This window comes from Mya arenaria, chromosome 16, assembly GCF_026914265.1.
Source record: "Mya arenaria isolate MELC-2E11 chromosome 16, ASM2691426v1".
In the NCBI taxonomy this organism is placed as follows: domain Eukaryota; kingdom Metazoa; phylum Mollusca; class Bivalvia; order Myida; family Myidae; genus Mya; species Mya arenaria.
Window position 1 is genome coordinate 12166272 of NC_069137.1, and position 20926 is coordinate 12187197.

The window sequence follows — 20926 nt, forward strand, 5'->3', positions numbered from 1 at the left end:
ATATCACTGCACTTTCATGACACAAATATCAGGCCGTGTTTGATAAAAAGGATATCAACCTCTTTTTACCTTTTCATTTGTGACAAAAGAGGTGAGTGCGGTTTTTCATACTTCTATTCGAAATTGATGTTTTCTAGCTAAAAGCCTTTCTATCGCTATTGAACAATGTGTTTTATTTGCAGTTTTCCAAGAAATTGAGATATGTTATATGCATTCACGTCAAAATAGCTAATCATGGGATGGAAAGAAATCAAATTTCAATCTGCTAGATTGCAGCTTTAATCTGTTGCAAGGAATGTGTTTAAACTAAATGACATTTTAATACATAATATATATATACATCATAACAGTTAAGAAAAGTATATTCTTCGTCGGAATTTCCGACCCGGTACCAAATTATTTATAAGCGTTGACTTTAACACATCGACAGTAGCACAGTAGCAGTAGCAGTAGCAGTAGTAGTAGTAGTAGAAGTATAATAAATAATATCATTATATTTTATCATTATTATTATTATTTATATTATTATTATTATTATTATTATTATTATTATTATATTATTATTATTATTATTATTATTATTATTATTATCATTATTATCATTATTAATATTATTATTAGAGTAACATAAAGCCGACGACCTCTTCAGAACAAGCGGTGAATTTGTGAAGACTAACAATCCGTATAAAATAACACTGTTTTTCAACTAGGCATGCACAATTATTTTCGAATGATCATACAAATCGGAATCGAAAAAGAAATACATAACATCTTATATAGAAGGATAGACTCCCTGTAGGGACATAAATAATTAAGAAGTATAAGATTGTACTGACGTTTTAGAAGTCAATCTTTTGTATACTATAAAGGGATGTTTCTTGCATTATATCTATACATTCGACTTTTATTATAATTTTTTGTTTGTAAATTGAACACGAGGCAGATGACTCAGCGAGTCTCGTTAAGCTTTCGGGCCAACCTGATACATGACTCAACTTGCACATTACAGATAAGGGAGAAATAAACACATTATTCCATGTCACGCCCCAAAAAAATGCAAACTATTACGCATTAAAACTTCAGTTACTTTGCTATGAAAACATTAACGGTGCGCCTAAAATAAAAGAAAATAAAGGATTGGGAACAAGATTCTCAGCACGTAAATTATAGTCTGTAGTAATCGACTAAAAGTGAAATTGATAAAAAGTGAGTATTATGTTTTATTGAAAATAACTCCTAGATTTGTTTATGGCTGTTTATTAATTAATTATGATACAAATGTTATAACGTTTAATATATTTTCTTTTAATATGGACTGTTGAAGGTATGTTAAAATAAAGAGCTTACAGTGCTTCAATGCATTTATTAAACTTTAGATGAATTAAGGTTCTGTAACGTGCTAGCTTAGTATGTGCAATAAAAGGTTCAATCTAGAATATCTGCTAAGTTTGAGAGTCGAGTTCGTTTAATGAACTCTTATTTGAAAGCTGTACGCATATAATACAGTTGACTATTTACGAGTGTGTAACAACCTCGCACGACTGATTTGAACGCTCTACGCATATAATACAGTTGACTATTTACGAGTGTGTCACAACCTCGCACGACTGATTTGAACGCTGTACGCATATAATACAGTCGACTATTTACAAGTGTGTCACAACCTCGCCCGACTGATTTGAACGCTGTACGCATATAATACAGTTGACTATTTACGAGTGTGTCACAACCTCGCACGACTGATTTGAACGCTGTACGCATATAATACAGTTGACTATTTTCGAGTGTGTCACAACCTCCCCCGACTGATTTGAACGCTGTACGCATGTAATAAAGTTGAGCATATACGAATGTGTCACAACCTCGCCCGACTGATTTGAAAGCTGTACGCATATAATAGAGTTGAGCATATACGAATGTATCACAACCTCGCCCGACTGATTTGAACGCTGTACGCATATAATACAGTTGACTATTTGCGAGTGTGTCACAACCTGCTCGACTGATTTGAACGCTGTACGCATATAATACAGTTGACTATTTACGAATGTATTACAACCTCGCCCGACTGATTTGAACGCTGTACGCATATAATACAGTTGACTTTATACGAATGTGTCACAACCTCGCACGACTGATTTGAACGCTGTACGCATATAATACAGTTGACTATTTACGAGTGTGTCACAACCTCGCCTGACTGATTTGAAAGCTGTATGCATATAGTACAGTTGACTATTTACGAGTGTGTCAAAACCTCGCCTGACTGATTTGAAAGCTGTATGCATATAATACAGTTGACTATTTACGAGTGTGTCACAACCTCGCCCGACTGATTTGAAAGCTGTACGCATATAATACAGTTGACTATTTACGAGTGTGTCATAACCTCGCCCGACTGATTTGAACGCTGTACGCATATAATACAGTTGACTTTTTACGAATGTGTCACAACCTCGCACGACTGATTTGAACGTTGTATGCATATAATACAGTTGACTATTTACGAATGTGTCACAACCTCGCACGACTGATTTGCACGCTGTACGCATATAATACAGTTGACTATATATGAATGTGTCACAACCTCGCACGACTGATTTGAACGCTGTACGCATATAATACAGTTGAATATTTACGAATGTGTTACAACTTCGCCCGACTGATTTGAACGCTGTACGCATATAATACAGTTGACTATTTACGAATGTGTCACAACCTCGCCCGACTGATTTGAACGCTGTACGCATATAATACAGTTGACTATTTACGAATGTGTCACAACCTCGCCCGACTGATTTGAACGCTGTACGCATATAATACAGTTGACTATTTACGAATGTGTCACAATCTCGCCCGACTGATTTGAACGCTGTACGCATATAATACAGTTGACTATTTACGAATGTGTCACAACCTCGCACGACTGATTTGAACGCTGTACGCATATAATACAGTTGACTATTTACGAATGTGTCACAACCTCGCCCGACTGATTTGAACGCTGTATGCATGTAATAAAGTTGAGCATATACGAATGTGTCACAACCTCGCCTGACTGATATGAACGCTGTACGCATGTAATAAAGTAGAGCATATACGAATGTGTCACAACCTCGCCTGACTGATTTGAACGCTGTACGCATGTAATAAAGTTGACCATATACGAATATTTCACAATCTCGCACGACTGATTTGAACGCTGTACGCATATAATACAGTTGACTATATACGAATGTGTCACAACCTCGCCCGACTGATTTGAACGCTGTATGCATGTAATAAAGTTGAGCATATACGAATGTGTCACAACCTCGCCCGACTGATTTGAACTCTGTACTCATATAATACAGTTGACTATTTACGAATGTGTCACAACCTCGCCCGACTGATTTGAAAGCTGTAGGCATATAATACAGTTGACTATTTACGAGTGTGACACAACCTCGCCTGACTGATTTAAACGCTGTACGCATGTAATAAAGTAGAGCATATACGAATGTGTCACAACCTCGCCTGAATGATTTGAACGCTGTACGCATGTAATAAAGTTGACCATATACGAATGTTTCACAATCTCGCCCGACTGATTTGAACGCTGTACGCATATAATACAGTTGACTATATACGAATGTGTCACAACCTCGCCCGACTGATTTGAACGCTGTATGCATGTAATAAAGTTGAGCATATACGAATGTGTCACAACCTCGCCCGACTGATTTGAACGCTGTACGCATATAATACATTTGACTATTTACGAATGTGTCACAACCTCGCCCGACTGATTTGAAAGCTGTAGGCATATAATACAGTTGACTATTTACGAATGTGTCACAACCTCATCGACTAATTTGAACGATGTGGGCATATAATACAGTTGACCATATACGAATGTGTCACAACCTCGCCCGACTGATTTGAACGCTGTATGCGTGTAATACAGTTGACTAGGGATAAAACGATGATCGAGTATTGTCGAAAGTCGATTATTTGTGTCCGAGGTCGGCGATAATCGATATCATTATTCCATAATCGATAATCGCTAATGTACGGCAAAGGGAAGTAACCGTGTTGTGTATGTACTGAATTTCTTTAAAACGTTTTCGCATAAAATCGTGAAAGTGGTTCTTGTCATTCTATTTTTCTTCATGTAAAAATGGATCATTGAGCTAAACAGATAATGTAACATGTTATATTTAATTATATATTCTTGTATCTTGTAGCATTGTTTTTATTGATCTGGCATGCACACTTTTGCTAATTTCAGACTCAGATTCTGAAATGGCCTTTTTAAAGTAAAAAATCATCTTCATTGTAATATCAAATATATTTTTTATCAAGTAAAAATGATTATTTATTCAGCATTTCCCAATGTTATATCTTGCTAGAAATATATAAATTCATTTCAACATGATATCATGTTAATTGATAAGTATTTCATGTAAAATATTGGAACATTTTTAAAATACTACATGTAAATAGATTTTGTACTACATATTTGTTCCAAATTATTTAATATCTGTTTTAAAGTGATGAAAATGCTGATAAAACATAATTCATCAGTTTATGTTTGATCTTTTTAATAAATATAAAACTACTGTCTGGTATATACTTGTAGTGTGGAAAAATCAAGTGTTTATTCTCAATTTAGAATTAAGTTATCTCCTAAAATCATTTTAATAAATTATCAATTGTAACCTGGAATGTATAACAAAACAGCATTTAAAACATAACTGATTGTAATATGTCTATTCATTTAAAGACATGTATGTACAAACCAATATAGTTTTGGATATATTTGTAATACATTCACTTGTTCCGTTCCGATTATATAATCGATGATTAATCGAAATGGCTCGTCCGTTATTTTCGATGATCAATTATGACTTTGGTCCGATTTTCAATCCCTACAGTTGACCATATACGAATGTGTCACAATCTCGCCCGACTGATTTGAACGCTGTACGCATATAATACAGTTGACCATATACGAATGTGTCACAACCTCGCCCGACTGATTTGAACGCTGTATGCGTGTAATACAGTTGACCATATACGAATGTGTCACAACCTCGCCCGACTGATTTGAACGCTGTACGCATGTAATACAGTTGACCATAGACGAATGTGTCACAACCTCGCCCGACTGATTTGAACGCTGTACGCATAGTGTAATGTAGTGAAATAACGTTCTAACCGTTATGGTTGGGTGTAGGTCGATCGAATTTGAGATTGCGTCAATATCAGTTGTTTTAATTATTCAGACAGATCATCATCATCATCATTATAATCATTATAATCATTATAATCATCAGCATAATTTCCAGGTGCTTTCTTCTGGATATATTGATATAATTTTAGACGAGACATAACCTTTATAAGTTGTACTATTTGTTTTACATGTAATAGTTGTTTGAAATAAGTTCAACTTACTTCAAATATATGCATGTATATACCACATTTTTAAATATGCTCTTTAATTAAAATGAGTAATGCATAAATCTGCCTTACAGTTCATACATATTATATAATATGAATGATAAAGCGCATGTTCCATAGTATAGTGTTTTTTTTTATTATTTTGCAAATGTTTGTACTTCTAATTAGAAAATTTACCATGTATTTCTTAGTTTGTTTTCTATGAATTACTTATGGCGATTTAAAACAGTATGTTTAAATTGCAAGTATATTGCCTGGTGTATTTATAAGTCCATTGATTTTGAATGTTATAATAAGATGGTGGACTAGGCATGTCCTTGTATCTATAGTGCGTCATTAATAATTCAGAAGAGTATTATGAATTGTATAATTTGGTTAAAGCTACAGGAGCTGACCGAGTTTATTTCATATTTACTGAAACATACAACAAAAACTGGAATCTTAGATTGACTTGTAATTATACCAGTATAAGCGATACGTAAATATCTTCAGTATCTCTAGGAATTCAAGCTACTTAACGTGACAAAAAACATACTGTCATCTTTAACTTTACCTCGATTAATCTTTCGGACAAGAAATTATTGTACAGTGCATAATTAATATCCATGAAACATAAAAAACAAAAACAAAAACAATATGAATAAATGTAAAAAATGCGTAAATATCTCATGCTGAAGGACAAAATATGTTTGACTATTGAACTCAGTTATCTTTAGCTTGTTAATGTCTATATTTGGTGTGATATCGTTGATTTTTTACAACATGGTATGAACGGCAAACAATAAGTTCCGGTTTTTCAACGAGTATACTATGTAATGTGTCTTTGAAATATATTTATCAATAACTTTGAACCATTAATCAACATTTCCGCGTGTGCTGGGCGAACTATAATTGTAACAAGGAGGGAACCCAATATCTATTGTTTGTATGTTTTGAAATTCATTGTGTTACTATTTTTAAATAGTTGCGATCAAGTTGCAGTTAATCATTTTAAATAAATATGCATGCGCAATACTTTAGTCTAAATAAATTTTGCAAATGCATATGTAAAGCCATACAACTAGTTTAATGCTTATGATAACAGGACGATTTCCGTGTGCCTTTGTAAACAGTGTACGTATGTTTCTTAAGAAAGCATTAAACGTTTAATAAACACAGCATAATGCATATTCAGTTAGTGGCGAATCCGTGTTCTTCTGTCAAGACAGTTGATTGTCTATAAAGGAGAACTACGGATAAAGGGGGTCATGTGTTAGTGCAATAACATACTAACTTTACGGCGGCCTACAACTTAATGTGTGTATCGAGTGTTAGTGCTACAACATACTAACTTTACGGCCAACAAGCTCATTGCGCCCCGTGACTAAGTGTTACAACAGACTAACTCCTTGGCCAACATGCCCCATGTGTTAGTGCTATAACATACTAGCTTTACGATCTACAAATTAACGGGCGCCCATTGTGTTAGTGCTATTATGGACTAGCTTTACGGCCAATAACCTTATGTGCGACTCTATTGTTAGTTACAACAGACTAAATCTTAGGCCAACAAGCTAACGTGCGCCCCGTGTGTTGGTGTTTTTACAGACTAACTCTAAGGCCAACGGGCGCATCGTGTTTATTTAAGGCCAATAAGCTAACCGGCGCCTCGAATGTTAGTGTTCTAACAGACTAAATACGGCCGACAAGCTAACCGACGTCCCGTGTGTAAGTGCTATAACAGACCTACTATACGACCAACAATTTAACATGTGTGCTATGTGTTAGTGCTTCAACATACTAACTCTACTGCCAACAAGCTAAGAGGTTCCCCAGGTCTTAGTGCTATAACATACTAACTCTACGGCCATCAAGCTAAGAGGTTCCCTATGTGTTAGTGCTTCAACATACTAACTCTACGGCCAACAAGCTTAGAGGTTCCCCATGGCTTAGTGCTATAACATACCAACTCTACGACCAACAATCTAACAGGTGTCCCATGTGTTAGTGTTTCAACATACTAACTCTACCGCCAACAAGCAAAGAGGTTCCCCATGTCTTAGTGCTATAACATACTAACTCTACGGCCAACAAGCTAAGAGGTTCCCTATGTCTTAGTGCTTTAACATACTAACTCTACGGCCAACAAGCTCAGATGTTCCCTATGTGTTAGTGCTATAACAGACTAACTCTACGGCCAACACGCTAAGAGGTTCCCCATGTCTTAGTGCTATAACATGCTAACTCTAAAGCCAACAAGCTAAGAGGTTCCCTATGTGTTAGTGCTATAACAGACTAACTCTACGGCCAACACGCTAAGAGGTTCCCCATGTGTTAGTACTATAATAGACTTGCTTTATGTCGCATAACAAAATGTGGACCCCGTGTGGAAGTGCCATATAAGACTAGATAATCGGTCAACACCTTAACGGAGCTCCTTTTTGTCAGTATTGAAACATACTAGCTTTACGAGAAGCAACCTTATTTAGGTCCCACAAAGAAACCGTTCTATTATTATAAGCATCAAAACTAATTGTATTGCTGCTTCTGGAAGTGAAGATCAACATTTATAAAAAGCCCAAGAACCGCGCATAATGGAGACCGAACCAGCTATGTTTTGGTAAAAACTCCAGATCCGCAATATTAACTATGTTTATGAAGACGCGAGGCATGTTCGTATTTTCCCGCTTTTCATACTAATTCATATTGAATTAGAAAAACAATGAATCAAATCTACATGTATATACTTTCAAGGAGCATATAATTAATTTAAAAGTATAATTATTAACTGACCTTTTAGAGGTCATTTTTTTACAAACTGATATTGGATGCTTATTGCATTGTATTTGCATGTTTATTCATATTCATCTTATTTGTCTGCTTTGGAAATCTTATCAGAGGCAACTTATATCAATAATAATATAAATAATTATTGTGACATTCACATTTTAAATATAATCAATTTTTTACTTTATTATTTAATAAACATAACTAGAACCAGTTTGTAGATATGACCTCTGGTATCAAAGGCTTGGACTATTTGAAAAATGAATTTGCAATAAGCCAACTTACGGCCCAGCTCTTGAACCAAGGTTCAGAGACTTGAGTAGTTTTTCTGAAATTTTGGTTTTAAAAACATATTGTTTAAGACTTTGCCTTAAAGAACATTCATTGTTTTTAGTTTGCTGCATTAAGAACTGAGATTCATGATTGAATGAGTTAGTATCTTAATTCACGTGTTTTTCTTATTGTTTAAATGAAAAGTTAAAGTTTTTTATTCAAATAATGGAAGGACTTTTCATCAATCATTATCTACATGCCAAATCGACGACTTACTCTTAACTTAATCAGTGATCTATCACGCAGACATATTTCAGGTTTTGTCTGTCAATATCTTGTTTAATGGTCATGCTAAGAATGTTAAAAGTAATTACATTGCGTGATGTATTGCTTGTTATTTGTCCATTGTCCATTTAATATTGAAGTAGAAGAATGAGTTTCCTTTTTTCTATAACAAAACAATTTACACTGGGATCCCAGATTAATTATGATACTTTAAGCGATACCTTGCATATGCGGTATTTCCAAGAATCCCAGTTATTTAGCGTGATGAAACATATGTTGACAACTTTAATTATATCGCTTATTTTATGATATAAAACATTTAACCTAAGTTATCATAGATACATATTTACATGGCATCATATTTACATACGTATTACCCTTAAGATTACGAAAAACGTCATTTTATATATTTAATAATTAGTGGCCCTTTAATACGACTAAACAGAACATAAAAAGCAAATTATTTGGACTTATAAATACTAATGATAATTGGTTCATGTTTATGGTTTGTGATTGTTTTGCGTTCCATGTTATTGGCGTTGACCCTGTGTCGTTGAACGGGGTTAATGTTTAATTGTTTAATTACTGGATTTAATTGTGAAACGAATAGCATATACACTGAATATATGTTGTTGTTTTGTTTGTAATATTCAAATGTTGTAATACAATATATGTATACTACTAAAGTGTTCATCATATTAAAAAAGGTAATTAGAAATTATATGAAATGTAGGTTGAATTTAACATTTACTTCAAAAAGAATTTATTATTACCATTTGAATTATTGTCATGTGATTTCAATAATTGTAGAACTGGCTACACAGAAAGTTACATGCAGTTACATTTTTAAACATTGTTTTATAAGATCAGTATAACATGGACATACAAGCATGCAATATTGTTTATCTTTAATAACTACAGAATTACAAACCTAACAATGTATGTCGTCACAAGGCGTTCGATTTCGGCCAAATCTTGCAGGCGAATCTTAATTATTTTGATATATAAATAGTTTGTTTGAGTGAAAATCTGATAAAAAAATATTTCCAAAATTTGCTTTACATCCAAATATACATTTGGCAAAGGATTTATGTTCATGTTTATGCTTGTAAATTATTGAACCTTAAAAATAGATAAAATATGAAACTTTAATACTTTTTTTATGTTTTGGTCCTTTTCTTGGGATAAAAAACAGCCAACGTTTAAACAATTATGAATTAAGTAAAATGTATCGATATATGTATATTGTTGAATATATTAAGCAAGAAACACAAAATGGTTATGTATGTTATTAAATAAACTAAATACACTGTAATGTAAAATAAACGTATGTGGTGATATTTTATTCGATTAAATGTTATCCTGTATGGCTGTAACGTGTAAGAGGTGCATATATAGGGGCGTTTTTGGATATAGTTCAAACATTTAAAAAAAACATTCTCAAACATATTTCTGAAACGAAATTTATTAATATACCGCCTCTATTACAAGATTTAAACAGTACACAATGCATATATATATTTGTTAACGATATTATTGACAGATCATAAACTAAATGGATATCCTAGGTAAAATACTTGACAATGGGACATTTTAGTTTCATTGAATCTTATCATTAATAAGGATAACTGTATTAAGATCCCAACCCTGCACCACAAGATTGGAAACCATGTATCAAGTATTTTCATGACATCCATGCTGTATCAATTGGACGACACTTCTTGTAGACATTGCTAAATATAATAAATATTATCGATGTCATTCTACGCCTACGCTGTTGATAGGCAGATGTTTCATTGAATAGAAACGTCTGTTTAGAGTTAAAAATGTCTTTGAATGAAATTAAATTAGTTTGTGGAGCAATCATTACAGGTTATTTTGTTTGTAATGTATTGGATTTCACTACAGTGAACCCTAAAACTAGAATCTAGAAAAATTGATCAATTCTAACCGGCCTTTATTTTAATATAATTATCGTTGAACACATTGATACCGCAAATACAAGATCTTCGAGTATCGATTTTCTTTTACGACTCTGCCTCTTTATAGGCAGATGTGTCATCAATTGAAAATGCAGACAAACGGCTGTTTAAATTAAACATGAAAGCTGAGATTTGTCCTTGAATCGAAATCAGTTTGCTTGAGGAGCATTCATTATACTATAAAGTGTTTACTTGTATGTAATGCATTAAATTTCATTACGGTGAACAGTAGTATTCATGGAAAATACCCCCAAAATATCAGAACTTTACATGAATGCAAATTAAACACATTGATACCCCAAATACACGATCTCCAAGTAACTAGTACCATTCCAACGAAATAAATAGACGAGTAGTGTAAGGCCTTTTATTTTTTATTGCTTTTTTAACGAACCGCCATGATTGAATATGTTCGTAGGAGGAGGAAATAAAATAAAAAAATAACATTTCAAGATCTTGTTTATTTTTTGGTGGGAAATGAAGCATTAGTTAGTTACTTACTTATTAATAATTTAGTACTTTAAACCCAAAACAGGGTTGAATCTTACCACCAGTGCTATATTAAACAATACTTTTCTTCCAATCACTGTACATTTATTGCCTATATTTATGTTCACATCATTAATGTTTAACATCAGTTCGATATTGATCACTATTATTAAGTTTTATTTAAATTATCACATAATAGTTAATACTGACTAGGTACTTCCCACAAATCTCAACACAAGCTCAATTGAGTGTGTCCCAAAATGGCTTTCAAACACCATTTAAGACCAAACCATGAGTCTGAATCCTGTTATTAGATGGCCATGCTAGTGCTCCGGTTGTTGTGGGTTCGAATCCTAAACCAGGACACAATTTTCATCCTAGGTTAATACACAGCAAAAGAAAGTAAAAACTATTTTGGACATATTATCTTCAGCGTTTTCTTTGGTATGGCACAAACACGGAATTTAATAGGTCCGTGACACTGGCACAAATAAAAACAATAAATCAAGAGTCAAAAAATTGCCTCAATAATACTTTTCAGGAGGTACCCAATCAAATTTCTTAGTCTCGGACATCATTATACGTCAAATGTACTGACAGTCCTTTAAGGTGGCACGTTTACTTCCTGTGTTTTTAACAGAACCTGTATGAAAATTTTCCAGATTTACGGATAAGTTTTCCATTGTGATGGAGTATCACTCCACACTTTTGAAAAGAAATGGGTATAACACATTATAAATGAGTATTTCAAGTTTCAATAAGCCCATCGTTTTGATTTTAATTGAGTAACAACAATGAACGATTATTTTTTATTCGCGTGATTTTAAACAATTACTGATAACAATATATATGCAAAAAGCTACAGAAACATGCTCAGTAGCAAAAAGTTTAAACATAAACCCGGTTTAGTGGTAATGGGCAAACGCCAAAGCCATAGAACACAAAAACACAAACAAGAAACATAGAACAGCACAACTTTATAATTAAAAATAAGTGAGTGCACAACTTGCATGACATATACAAAGTAAATCATTATGACAATAACTCACATCACACATTGACTAGAGTAGCTATGACATTAAATATCATTATGGCAAAAATAGTGAACGCTAAATAAGACTTAAAAAATATAATTGACTAGGGATGTCTCTATTGCCAAATGGTGGTTTTGTCCATTTATTATGAATGTTGTTAATAAGATTATGGATTAGGGATGTCTCTATTGCCATATGTCTAGTAGATTTGTCAATTAATAATGCATAGTTTTAAAAAGGTAACGGATTAGGAATGTCTCTTTTGTCACATGTCTAGTGGGTTGGTCATTTATTATGAATGGTGTTAATAAGATCATAGACTAGGAATGTCTCTATTGTAATATGTCTGGTGGATTTGTCCATTTATTAAGAATGTTGTAAATAAGATCATGGACTAGGAATGTCTCTTTTGTTTTATGTCTAGAGGGTTTGTCCATTTATTATGAATGGTGTTAATAATGTCATAGACTACGATTGTCTCTTTTGTAATATGTCTAGTGGGTTTGTCCATTTATTATGAATGGTGTTAATAATGTCATAGACTAGGATTGTCTCTTTTGTCATATGTCTAGAGGGTTTGTCCATTTATTATGAATGGTGTTAATAAGTTCAAGGGCAAGGATTGTCTCTTTTGTCATATGTCAAGTGGGTTTGTCTATTTATTATGAATGGTGTTAATAAGTTTAAGGACAAGGATTGTCTCTTTTGTCATATGTCAAGTGGGTGTGTCCATTTATTATGAATGGTGTTAATAGGATCATGGTCAAGGATTGTCTCTTTTGTCATATGTCAAGTGGGTTTGTCCATTTATTATGAATGGTGTTAATAAGATCATGGGCAAGGATTGTCTCTTTTGTCATATGTCTAGTGGGTGTATCCATTTATAATGAATGGTGTTGATACGATCATGGACTAGGAATGTCTCTTTTGTCATATGTCTAGAGGGTTTGTCCATTTATTATGAATGGTGTTAATAAGTTCAAGGGCAAGGATTGTCCCTTTTGTCATATGTCAGGTGAGTTTGTCCATTTATTATGAATGGTGTTAATAAGATCATGGGCAAGGATTGTCTCTTTTGTCATATGTCAAGTGGGTTTGTCCATTTATTATGAATGGTGTTAATAAGTTCAAGGGCAAGGATTTTCTCTTTTGTCATATGTCTAGTGGGTTTGTCCATTTATTATGAATGGTGTTAATAAGATCATGGGCAAGGATTGTCTCTTTTGTCATATGTCTAGAGGGTTTGTCCATTTATTATGAATGGTGTTAATAAGATCATGGGCAAGGATTGTCTCTTTTGTCATATGTCTAGTGGGTTTGTCCATTTATTATGAATGGTGTTAATAAGTTCAAGGGCAAGGATTGTCTCATTGGCATATGTCAAGTGGGTTTGTCCATTTATTAATTATGAATGGTGTTAAAAAGATCATGGGCAAGGATTGTCTCTATTGTCATATGTCTAGTGGGTTTGTCCATTTATTATGAATGGTGTTAATAAGATCATGGGCAAGGATTGTCTCTTTTGTCATATGTCAAGTGGATTTGTCCATTTATTATGAATGGTGTTAATAAGATCATGGACTTGGATTGTCTCTTTTGTCATATGTCAAGTGGGTTTGACCATTTATTATGAATGGTGTTAATAATGTCATTGACTAGGATGGTCTCTTTTGTCATATGTCTAGAGGGTTTGTCCATTTTTTATGAATGGTGTTAATAAGTTCATGGACTAGGAATGTCTCTTTTGTCATATGTCAAGTGGGTTTGTCCATTTATTATGAATGGTGTTAATACGATCATGGGCAAGGATTGTCTCTTTTGTCATATGTCAAGTGGGTTGGTCCAATTATTATGAATGGTGTTAATGAGTTCAAGGGCAAGGATTTTCTCTTTTGTCATATGTCAAGTGGGTTTGTCCATTTATTATGAATGGTGTTTATAAGATCATGGGCAAGGATTGTCTCTTTTGTCATATGTCTAGAGGGTTTGTCCATTTATTATGAATGGTGTTAATAAGATCATGGGCAAGGATTGTCTCTTTTGTCATATGTCAAGAGGGTCTGTCCATTTATTATGAATGGTGTTAAGAAGTTCAAGGGCAAGGATTGTCTCTTTTGCAATATGTCTAGAGGGTTTGTCCATTTATTATGAATGGTGTTAATAAGATCATGGACTAGGATTGTCTCTTTTGTCATATGTCAAGTGGGTTTGTCCATTTATTATGAATGGTGTTAATAAGATCATGGGCAAGGATTGTCTCTTTTGTCATATGTCTATTGGGTTTGTCCATTTATTATGAATGGTGTTAATAAGATCATGGACTAGGATTGTCTCTTTTGTTATATGTCTAGTGGGTTTGTCCATTTATTATGAATAGTGTTAATAAATTCAAGGGCAAGGATTGTCTCTTTTGTCATATGTCTTACGGCTTTGACCATTTGTCATGAATGGTGTTAATAAGATCATGGGCTAGGATTGTCTCTTTTGTCATATGTCTAGAGGGTTTGTCCATTTATTATGAATGGTGTTAATAATATCATGGACAAGGATTGTCTCTTTTGTCATATGTCAAGTGGGTTTGTCCATTTATTACGAATGGTGTTAATAAGATCATGGGCAAGTATTGTCTCTTTTGTCATATGTCTAGAGGGTTTGTCCATCTATTATGAATGGTGTTAATAAGTTCAAGGGCAAGGATTTTCTCTTTTGTCATATGTCAAGTGGGTTTGTCCATTTATTATGAATGGTGTTAATAAGATCATGAACTAGGATTGTCTCTTTTGTCATATGTCAAGTGGGTTTGTCCATGTTTTATGAATGGTGTTAATTAGATCATGGGCAAGGATTGTCTCTTTTTTCATATGTCTAGTGGGTTTGTCCATTTATTATGAATGGTGTTAATAAGATCATGGGCAAGGATTGTCTCTTTTGTCATATGTCTAGAGGGTCTGTCCATTTATTATGAGTGGTGTTAATAAGATCATGGGCAAGGATTGTCTCTTTTGTCATATGTCTAGTGGGTTTGTCCATTTATTATGAATGGTGTTAATAAGTTCAAGGGCAAGGATTTTCTCTTTTGTCATATGTCTAGAGGGTCTGTCCATTTATTATGAATGGTGTTAATAAGATCATGGACTAGGATTGTCTCTTTTGTCATGTGTCAAGTAGGTTTGTCCATTTATTATGAGTGGTGTTAATAAGATCATGGACAAGGATTGTCTCTTTTGCCATATGTCAAGTGGGTTTGTCCATTTATTATGAATGGTGTTAATAAGATCATGGGCAAAGATTGTCTCTTTTGTCATATGTCTAGTGGGTGTGTCCATTTATGATGAATGGTGTTAATAAGTTCAAGGGCAAGGATTGTCTCTTTTGTCATATGTCTAGAGGGTTTGTCCATTTATTATGAATGGTGTTAATAAGATCATGGACTAGGATTGTCTCTTTTGCCATATGTCAAGTGGGTTTGTCCATTTATTATGAATGGTGTAAATAAGATCATGGGCAAGGATTGTCTCTTTTGTCATATGTCTAGAGTGTTTGTCCATTTATTATGAATGGTGTTAATAAGACCATGGACTAGGATTGTCTATTTTGTCATATGTCTAGTGGGTTTGTCCATTTATTGTTAATGGTGTTAATAAGATCATGGGCAAGGATTGTCTCTTTTGTCATAAGTCTAGTTGGTTTGTCCATTTATTATGGATGGTGTTAATAAGATCATGGGCAAGGATTGTCTCTTTTGTCATATGTCTAGTGGGTTTGAGCATTTATTATGAATAGTGTTAATAAGATCATGGTCAAGGATTGTCTCTTTTGTCATATGTCTAGTGGGTTTGACCATTTATTATGAATAGTGTTAATAAGATCATGGTCAAGGATTGTCTCTTTTGTCATATGTCTAGTGGGTTTGACCATTTATTATGAATGGTGTTAATAAGATCATGGGCAAGGATTGTCTCTTTTGTCGTATGTCTAGAGGGTTTGTCCATTTATTATGAATGGTGTTAATAAGATCATGGGCAAGGATTTTCTCGTTTGTCATATGTCTAGTGGGTTTGTCCATTTATTATGAATGGTGTTAATAAGATCATGGGCAAGGATTGTCTCTTTTGTCACATGTCTAGTGGGTTTGTCCATTTATTATGAATGGTGTTAATAAGATCATGGGCAAGGATTGTCTCTTTTGTCATATGTCTAGTGGGTTTGTCCATTTATTATGAATGGTGTAAATAAGATCATGGACTAGGATTGTCTCTTTTGTCATATGTCTAGTGGGTTTGTCCATTTATTATGAATGGTGTTTATAAGTTCAAGGGCAAGGATTGTCTCTTTTGTCATATGTCAAGTGGGTTTGTCCATTTATTATGAATGGTGTTAAGAAGATCATGAACTAGGATTGTCTCTTTCGTCATATGTCAAGTGGGTTTGTCCATTTATTATAAATGGTGTTAATTAGATCATGGGCAAGGATTGTCTCTTTTTTCATATGTCTAGTGGGTTTGTCCATTTATTATGAATGGTGTTAATAAGATCATGGGCAAGGATTGTCTCTTTTGTCATATGTCTAGTGGGTTTGTCCATTTATTATGAATGGTGTTAATAAGATTATGGACTAGGATTGTCTCTTTTGTCATATGGCTAGTGGGTTTGTCCATTTATTATGAATGGTGTTAATAAGATCATGGACTAGGATTTTCTCTTTGGTCATATGTCTAGTGGGTTTGTCCATTTATTATGAATGGTGTTAATAAGTTCAAGGGCAAAAATTGTTTCTTTTGTCATATGTCAAGTGGGTTTGTCCATTTATTATGAATGGTGTTAATAAGATCATGGGCAAGGATTGTCTCTTTTGTCACATGTCTAGTGGGTTTGTCCATTTATTATGAATGGTGTTAATAAGATTAAGGGGAAAGGATTGTCTCTTTTGTCACATGTCTAGTGGGTTTGTCCATTTATTATGAATGGTGTTAATAAGATCATGGGCAAGGATTGTCTCTTTTGTCATATGTCTAGTGGGTTTGTCCATTTATTATGAATGGTGTTAATAAGTTCAGGGGCAAGGATTGTCTCATTTGCATATGTCAAGTGGGTTTGTCCATTTATTAATTATGAATGGTGTTAAAAAGTTCAAGGGCAAGGATTGTCTCTTTTGTCATATGTCTAGTGGGTTTGTCCATTTATTATGAATGGTGTTAATAAGATCATGGGCAAGGATTGTCTCTTTTGTCATATGCCTAGTGGGTTTGTCCATTTATTATGAATGGTGTTAATAAGATCATGGACCAGGATTGTCTCTTTTGTCATATGTTAAGTGGGTTTGTCCATTTATTATGAATGGTGTTAATAAGTTCAAGGGCAAGGATTGTCTCTTTTGTCATATGCCAAGTGGGTTTGTCCATTTATTATGAATGGTGTTAATAAGATCATGAACTAGGATTGTCTCTTTTGTCATATGTCAAGTGGGTTTGTCCATGTTTTATGAATGGTGTTAATTAGATCATGGGCAAGGATTGTCTCTTTTGTCATATGTCTAGTGGGTTTGTCCATTTATTATGAATGGTGTTAATAAGATCATGGGCAAGGATTGTCTCTTTTGTCTTATGTCTAGAGGGTTTGTCCATTTACTATGAGTGGTGTTAATAAGATCATGGACTAGGATTGTCTCTTTTGTCATATGTCAAGTGGGTTTGCCCATTTATTATGAATGGTGTTAATAAGATCATGGGCAAGGATTGTCTCTTTTGTCATATGTCTAGTGGGTTTGTCCATTTATTATGAATGGTGTTAATAAGTTCAAGGGCAAGGATTGTCTCTTTTGTCATATGTCTAGAGGGTTTGTCCATTTATTATGAATGGTGTTAATAAGATCATGGACTAGGATTGTCTCTTTTGCCATATGTCAAGTGGGTTTGTCCATTTATTATGAATGGAGTTAATAAGATCATGGGTAAGGATTGTCTCTTTTGTCATATGTCTAGAGGGTTTGTCCATTTATTATGAATGGTGTTAATAAGATCATGGACTAAGATTGTCTCTTTTGTCATATGTCTAGCTGGTTTGTCCATTTGTTATGCATGGTGTTAATACGATCTTGGGCAAGGATTGTCTCTTTTGTTATATGTCAAGTGGGTTTGTCCATTTATTATGAATGGTGTTAATAAGTTCAAGGGCAAGGATTGTCTCTTTTGTCATATGTCTAGTGGGTTTGTCCATTTATTATGAATGGTGTTAATAAGATCATGGGCAAGGATTGTCTCTTTTGTCATATGTCTAGTGGGTTTGTCCATTTATTATGAATGGTGTTAATAAGTTCATGGGCAAGGATTGTCTCTTTTGTCATATGTCTAATGGGTTTGTCCATTTATTATGTATTGTGTTTATAAGATCATGGGCAAGGATTGTCTCTTTTTTCATATGTCTAGAGGGTTTGTCCATTTATTATGAATGGTGTTAATAAGATAATGGGCACGGATTGTCTCTTTTGTCATATGTCAAGTGGGTTTGTCCATTTATTATGAATGGTGTTAATAAGATCATGGGCAAGGATTGTCTCTTTTGTCATATGTGTAGAGTGTTTGTCCATCTATTATGAATGGTGTTAATAAGTTCAAGGGCAAGGATTGTCTCTTTTGTCATATGTAAAGTGTGTTTGTCCATTTATTATGAATGGTGTTAATAAGATCATGAACTAGGATTGTCTCTTTTGTTATATGTCAAGTGGGTTTGTCCATTTATTATGAATGGTGTTAATTAGATCATGGGCAAGGATTGTCTCTTTTGTCATATGTCTAGTGGGTTTGTCCATTTATTATGAATGGTGTTAATAAGATCATGGGCAAGGATTGTCTCTTTTGTCATATGTCTAGAGGGTTTGTCCATTTATTATGAATGGTGTTAATAAGATCATGGACTAGGATTGTCTCTTTTGTCATATGTCAAGTGGGTTTGCCCATTTATTATAAATGGTGTACATAAGATCATGGGCAAGGATTGTCTCTTTTGTCATATGTCTAGTGGGTTTGTCCATTTATTATGAATAGTGTTAATAAGTTCAAGGGCAAGGATTGTCTCTTTTGTCATATGTCTAGAGGGTTTGTCCATTTATTATGAATGGTGTTAATAAGACCATGGACTAGGATTGTCTCTTTTGTCGTGTGTCAAGTGGGTTTGTCCATTTATTATGAGTGGTGTTAATAAGATCATGGACAAGGATTGTCTCTTTTGCCATATGTCAAGTGGGTTTGTCCATTTATTATGAATGGTGTTAATAAGATCATGGGCAAGGATTGTCTCTTTTGTCATATGTCTAGTGGGTTTGTCCATTTATTATGAATGGTGTTAATAAGTTCAAGGGCAAGGATTGTCTCTTTTGTCATATGTCTAGTGGGTTTGTTTATTTATTATGAATGGTATTAATAAGATCTTGGACTAGGATTGTCTCTTTTGCCATATGTCAAGTGGGTTTGTCCATTTATTATGAATGGTGTTAATAAGATCATGGGCAAGGATTGTCTCTTTTGTCATATGTCTAGAGGGTTAGTCCATTTATTATGAATGGTGTTAATAAGATTAAGGGCAAGGATTGTCTCTTTTGTCATATGTCAAGTGGGTTTGTCCATTTATTATGAATGGTGGTAATAAGATCATGGTCAAGGATTGTCTCTTTTGTCATATGTCTAGTGGGTTTGTCCATTTATTATTAATGGTGTTAATAAGATCATGGGCAAGGATTGTCTCTTTTGTCGTATGTCTAGTGGGTTTGTCCATTTATTATGAATGGTGTTAATAAGATCATGGGCAAGGATTGTCTCTTTTGTCATATGTCTAGTGGGTTTGTCCATTTATTATGAATGTTGTAAATAAGATCATGGGCAATGATTGTCTCTTTTGTCACATGTCTAGTGGGTTTGTCCATTTATTATGAATGGTGTTAATTAGATCATGGGCAAGGATTGTCTCTTTTGTCATATGTCTAGTGGGTTTGTCCATTTATTATAAATGGTGTTAATAAGATCATGGGCAAGGATTGTCTCTTTTGTCATATGTCTAGTGGGTTTGTCCATTTATTATGAATGGTGTTAATAAGATCATGGACTAGGGTTGTCTCTTTTGTCATATGTCTAGTGGGTTTGTCCATTTATTATGAATGGTGTTAATAAGTTCATGGGCAAGGATTGTCTCTTTTGTCATATGTCTAGAGGGTTTGTCCATTTATTATGAATGGTGTTAATAATATCATGGGCAAGGATTGTCTCTTTTGTCATATGTCTAGTGGGTTTGTCCATTTATTATGAATGGTGTTAATAAGATTATGGACTAGGATTTTCTCTTTGGTCATATGTCAAGTGGGTTTGTCCATTTATTATGAATGGTGTAAATAAGATCATGGGCAAGGATTGTCTCTTTTGTCACATGTCTAGTGGGTTTGTCCATTTATTATGAATGGTGTTAATAAGATTAAGGGGAAAGGATTGTCTCTTTTGTCACATGTCTAGTGGGTTTGTCCATTTATTATGAATGGTGTTAATAAGATCATGGGCAAGGATTGTCTCTTTTGTCACATGTCTAGTGGGTTTGTCCATTTATTATGAATGGTGTTAATAAGATTAAGGGGAACGGATTGTCTCTTTGTCACATGTCTAGTGGGTTTGT

General features: G+C 33.9%; 1 protein-coding gene across 1 annotated transcript in view; it reads left to right on the forward strand.

Annotated features, from left to right (window-relative positions):
- The first annotated feature begins 1086 nt into the window (after nt 1–1086).
- Nucleotides 1087–20926, forward strand: part of LOC128221138 (uncharacterized) — a 50381-nt gene continuing 30541 nt past the window's right edge. Inside the window, exon 1 of the mRNA XM_052929592.1 lies at nt 1087–1206. The gene's annotated coding sequence lies outside the window, so the exon portion shown is untranslated. The remainder of the gene's footprint in view (nt 1207–20926) is intronic.